Consider the following 6,322-nt stretch of genomic DNA (forward strand, 5'->3'; position numbering starts at 1 on the left):
ATCCAGGAAGTGAGAGTCAACAGCTGATTCATATATATCCTTTTTATGACTGTTGTGATTTTTCAGAATTCTTCTACATTCCCACTTCAGTCATCTGCTTTAATGGAGCAGGGAAGAATAGACAACTGCATTAACAGGGAAGTTAAAAAGAGCCTGCAAATAATTATTTAACAGACCCATAACTTTTCTACTCTTTGCAAAGAGCAGTTTCCGTGGCTCATCAGAAGGAAAACTAAGCACTTTTCAGTTTTAGCCTAAGAGGGTAAACTGAGTTCTCAAGTGATCAGATTTTTCTTTATAGGGCAGACACCTTCCTTATCATTTGTCTACACGGCAATGTCTACACTGCTGCTGTTAAAATACTCCATGTTTTTGCTGAAAATAGTTCTCCCTTCACAATAACTTACCTTAACCCAAGAGAGAAACAAAGCAAAGAATAATTTAATGCAGAAAAGTCAACCAATAACATAAACAATTAGAAACTGCTGGTCACATAGCAACTAGGTAGGCAGGCTTGGCTATATTATGATCATCTGTTCAAGGAAAAACATACAAAATATAGCACAGGAATGAACATAGTTTACACCTACATCAAGACCCTGTTTGTAAGAAGATTAAACAGATGGAATAAGCAAGGAGAGCTACCAGCAGAGAATATAGAATTCTCTTCAAAATGGATTTTTCTTGTTTTTCAAAGTCTAGAGCCTCTGTTCCATGAGATTTTTGAACCTACAGCAAGTTTTTAATTTATATATCATATGCCCTTCATATGTGCTCAATTTTACCATTAAAGAAGTCCACTGGAGCCTTTTCATTTGTGGATAAGGAATTATTTAGAGTAAATGCTGCTGTTTATTTTCAGTGATTGCAGGTTTCTTACTCGGAAATGTAACAAAATTTAACTGAGAACTGACATTTCTCCAAGCATAAGAGTGAGGATGAATTCCAATGACACTTGGTTTGGATGTTAGACAAGGATGAGGAGAGTTGTTTGGGTGTGAGCATGTGAAGAAATGGCACAGCCAGTTTGCAATGAAGAAAAAAAGAAGAAAAAGAATGCTGGAAAACCACCAGGGAGTGGAACTGGGACAGTGCAGAGATACACTTACAGCTTTTTACCAGCTAGGCTCGTAGTTCAACACTTTAGAAAACCTTGGGCAGCCTAGAGAGGTAGCATGGGCAATCCAGCATTTCAGTAGCTCTAAAAGCGGCAAAATGGTAGCTGCAAAGCTGATATCACCAGCAGAAACAAAGAGGGAGAAATATAGCTTTTGGTTCACCTAATTTCCGCAATTAGAGCTTTCAAAAAGAAACAGACGACAAGAGATGCTCGCAGAAAGAGTTGCAACGCCAAAGAAGGTGGGCCCCGCCTTGGTCCTCTCTTTTATTCAGAGAAGGGGAAAGGGGAGGACTGGGGGCGGACCCGGGGTGACCGGCCAATCAAACACTGCTAAAGAGTTTGAGTTACATTTGGTTTTGCCTGCGCTTGGAACAAAGGGGTTCAGAACACATGGCAGAGGCAAGTCCTGGCTTGTCTCGGGGAGGGGGAAGGGAAGCTCGGAACAGGCAGCAACAGGACAGGGACCATAAAGATTTCCTAATACAGTGACTACTTCTTCATCTTGATGAATGGTACTTATGTGCTGAGGGCTAGGAGCAAGAGTGGTCAATACCAAGATTTGGATTGCTGACAGCAGCATGGGACAGACATGGCTCACTCACAGTAGCAGTAAGCAGGTGCTCTGCTGCAGGTCTCACTGCAGTGACATGCAATATATACTCAGAAGTAAAAGAAGCTGTTTGAGACTAGAAGATCAGGAACTGCTCCAGACTGTGTCTGAAAAAGCTTTGAACAACAATCCAGAAATCAAGAGTGGGAAATTCAACATGGCACAGGAACAAAAATATACCACACAAAGCTTATATTGTTGTTTATTTAAACCATGGAAGCAACTAATTGTTCATTAAACAAATAGAGTTGAGAAATAATTTAGTTCTTTTTCTTGAATGACACTCACTGATTTTGAAATTTTTCATGTATAGTCCAGGTGTGATATAAAGAAACATTTGAGACAATTCTGATAAATTTTCTACTGTATCTCATGCAGATGCTGATATGGTTTTCTAAATGTCTATGCAAACAAAAAAAAAAAATCAAGTCTTTAAAAAGGAAACTGTCTATTTTTATGCAGCACTAATTACAGCTGTGATAATATTTTCAGCAACGCTTTCCATTTTAGGACAGGGAAGGAAGGAAGGAAGGAAGGAAGGAATTCGGAAGGAAGGAATTCAGAAGGAAGGAAGGAATTCAGGAGGAATTTGGAAGGAAGGAAGGAATTCGGAAGGAAGGAATTCGGAAGGAAGGAATTCGGAAGGAAGGAAGGAATTCGGAAGGAATTCGGAAGGAAGGAAGGAAGGAAGGAAGGAAGGAAGGAAGGAAGGAAGGAAGGAAGGAAGGAAGGAAGGAAGGAAGGAAGGAAGGAAGGAAGGAAGGAAGGAAGGAAAATAATCAAGTTTCTTTTTCAAAAACTTGTAAGAAAGACATCCTAAATGTATTCTTACATTGAAAACCTAGTGGCAGAGATTTTACTGAGTCTGCCAGATGTTAAATTTTCATTTAAATGTGTCTTGATCCTCCTACTTTCTAGTGCTCACTGTCTTAATGCTATGAAGTTATTGCCAGTCTGCCCATGGAACCTTTAGTACCAATACCAGAGTGAAATTTCATCACTTCCTCTGAAGTGGTATGAACTTCAAAGACTACCTCTGATCACTTTAATGCCAACTATTTAAAACAACCTGCATGAAGTACATATTTATCTTAATCTATTTCAATCTAATTATAAAAGACAACAAGTCTGGTTTTGATTTTGACTTGGAGGACCCATGAGAATGAAAGAAAAAAATGTTAAAACCACAGAATCAAAATCAATCTTATCCCAACTGTCTTGCAGAAAATAGATTAAGGCATATTAAAAAAAGACATGTTTATCAGAAGTTTCTTTGTTTTTAATATTTCATCTAGTTCTAAAAGTTCTTAACAGTGATAGACTTGTTAGACATTTTATATCAAATGCAAAATTTCCCTTGAGCAAAACCTTTCCCAGCAGAGTGGAAACTCAGGCATAAGATGCTGGGATTTTTGGTTTTTTTTTTTTTTTAATTGAGATGATGGTCAGAGTTTCCATAGAAGCCCAATGCATTTGAGCTCTCTTAGCTCCTGGCAAAAAGTGGCACTACTATGTGAACTTAGGTTTCAGTTCTGCAATGTTTGACATTGTATTGTTGCCTATGATACCCTGGAAACAAAAGTTGCATTACAAAAAATCAGTTTTTCTCACAACAAGAATGTTTAATTTTGAACATTCTGTCTCATGGTGTTTAGTTTTCATAAAGAGACCTTCAACAAGTTGTAATAGAACTTGGTATTACAGTAGTTCTACTTGTCTGATAGCTGTGTGCAATTCCTTATCTTTCTAGGCTATTTTTTCTTTTTTTTGACAGAAAATTACTGAGTGTTGGAACTTTTATTTACTTACAGAAATCATGGGTAACTAACCACAAATTTTCAGTGAGTCACTCAGAATCTCTATTTTCTGAGAAGCATTTCTCAGATATTGCTGTGAATGTTGGATATCAGGTTTTCCTTGTGTTGTTATCTCATAATAATCTGTGGCTTTGCAATATATTTCTCCCTCTAATTTGTTCTAAGTCCTTTTCTGTATCCTTTCCTGTTCAAGTTTTCTTTCCTGTTAGCCTGTTTGGTGTGACCACCTCCTGTTTTCTTTCCCTTTTGATTTCCATCATGATATCTTTCATTCTGTCTAGAGAGATATATGCATCTTGATAGATCATTCACAAAGACAAATTTACATCTTCCAACAGGTTTTTGCTCATCTTTGAACCCCTATCTCCAAACACTTTCTGGTCTCCTACAATAGAACTGGCCACAGTGTCTGATCTGTAATCAAGGATGGATGATTCATTTAAGAGCTTTTGAAAAAACTTTCTCAGTTTCTCCCAATTCTCATAAAGTATCATAAAATCTGCACCATTTAGGTGCTTTATTTTCTTGGGAGTAAAATATTAATCAAATTTCTGAATGGCAATTAAGTACTTTTTTTTCTTAATATAATTTTGTTGCATATTTTAAATGCAGGCGAATGCCTTATTCAGGTGAGATCTTTTCTAAACTCAGAGGTTTGCATGTAGATGTGACCCATTCTTATGCACCCAGGAGAACTGAACTGCCACAGAAATTGTGATGACCAAATTCGAAATAGGAAGAGAAATGGTCTCCTCAGGATGTATTTAACTGTAAAGAAAAATATATTAAACATCCCTTTCTCACAAAAACATTCCTCCATTAACATTAGCAGACATTTCCCCCTGACCTTGGGGGTCGGCATGGTGCTCAGCCAGTTACCAACATCAGGTTCTGGCAGTAGAAGGTGCTTTTGGGCATGTGTCCATCTGCCTTTCCCCAGCAGTGCTGTTCACACCATCTCACATGGATGAGACTCCTGGCTGCAGCCTGACCCACCAGACCCAGTTTGTCACATGCTCCCTTCGAGGGCATCCTCTGTCTGAAAACCCCTTCCAGAGAGAAGATGATCAACTTTTTCCTTCTTTGCTAGTGTCTATGCCTTTGAGTGGCACAGACATCCTCTATATGTTCAGCTAACACTAAAATATGGGCTTATTGTCTTTCTTAAAATATTTTTTATTTGTGTTCTGAAACTTGAAAATTAATTATTTGCCACAAGATCTCAGCTTTTAACATATAAAGAAAAGAGCATCTCTAGGCCCCATGGTTCTAAAGGGGCAAAATGAATGAATGAGTCTGACTCATGATATTTTATATTTTTTGGTTATGTTGGGAATTTTGGGATTATTTTTATTATTTTCAAAACTAGCCAAAAAATAGCTAGCCTCACTCTATCGGAAGTAAAAGATTTCAGATAATAATATCAGTTCTAAACTTTAGAAAACAAACAAAACCCTCATAAATCAAACCCTCACACATGGTATTAACTTAAAAATTGACTATAGATGGCTTTTACTCCTAGCTTTACAGCTTTCAGGGCAAAGAAAAGTGTATTCTGAGCTTCATAATAAAATCTGGCTACATTGAAAACACTGTCTCTTTTGCTACTGGTGCATTATTGACTGGAAATTCTGGAGAACTAGAGGTTTCTGACTAGTTTTAGATTTTATGTAAGGCAAAAGGAAGCCTCAGATTTGATTAGAAACAGGGCATAGCAAAGTCTGAGAACCAAATATGACCTTGGGTTGGTTGAAATTATGAAATGGAGCACATAATAGATGTCCTCGTAAAGTGATATTCCAGTATCCGTGACCCTAGATAAGCTTCCTTTCTTCTCTTCTGTAGAAGCATGTAAAAAATCTTGCATGCCTGCTTCAGAACCTTCTCCACAAAAAATGGCAGGTTTAGTTGTAGGCAGGCCTTGAGAAATACCATCAGATGTGTTTAGTAGATATGTTTAGCAATCAACTTTTCCTTATTGTAGCCAGTAAGGTGCAGTAATAGAGATCAGATACTATAATGAAATATTTTTTCAAATTTTATGAATTTTTAATAAGACGTGATCAAAAATAATAATCAATAGTAAAGCAGATGTATTAAATAGGCCTCAATTTTAGCTGGTTAAAAAACTGTTCTGCAATATTGAAGGCTGTCAGGAGAGGGAGCAATCTACCCATGGACTTGCAGCATTTCACCATCCTTGCTTGGGTTTTAAAACCCATCTTATTTAACAACTGAGGCAGGAATTGGTCTTCTCTTTCTTTCAGAAATGTGGCACTTGTTACAGTTTCCTTGGTGTCTAACAGCAGGAACATAGAAGGAAGAGAAGCAGGAAATCTTTACACAGGTGAAGAAAACAGCTTGTGAAGTAATTTTCAATTCTATCCTGAAGAAAAGTTTGCAGCAATTGCAGTCTTGAAGGGTGAGAGGCCTGGCAGGCAAAGCTGAAATTAGTAGGAGCAGAGGCTTCACGGTTTTCTGGAGACAACCCTCTAAACGTTTTACAATCCGGTTTATAAGGTCATGCTAAACATAACAAAAACCCGTCTTGTCTTGGCAAGTTTCTTGCACAAAATTCTTGCGTGGAGTAGAAAAATTGCCCTTGTATGAATAATGGCAACATCATTTCCAAATTTAAGGGCAAGAGGAAAGTAATGAGCATTTTTCTTTGCATTTGAATATGTTTCACAATATACCTGGGCATTAAATACAAAAGCATTTTAAATTTAATCACATACAGACTCTCTGTTCTTCAAAAGCAGCACTCTTCACATA

The sequence above is a fragment of the Corvus cornix genome, chromosome 2 (assembly GCF_000738735.6).
Source record: "Corvus cornix cornix isolate S_Up_H32 chromosome 2, ASM73873v5, whole genome shotgun sequence".
Classification (NCBI taxonomy): Eukaryota; Metazoa; Chordata; class Aves; order Passeriformes; family Corvidae; genus Corvus; species Corvus cornix.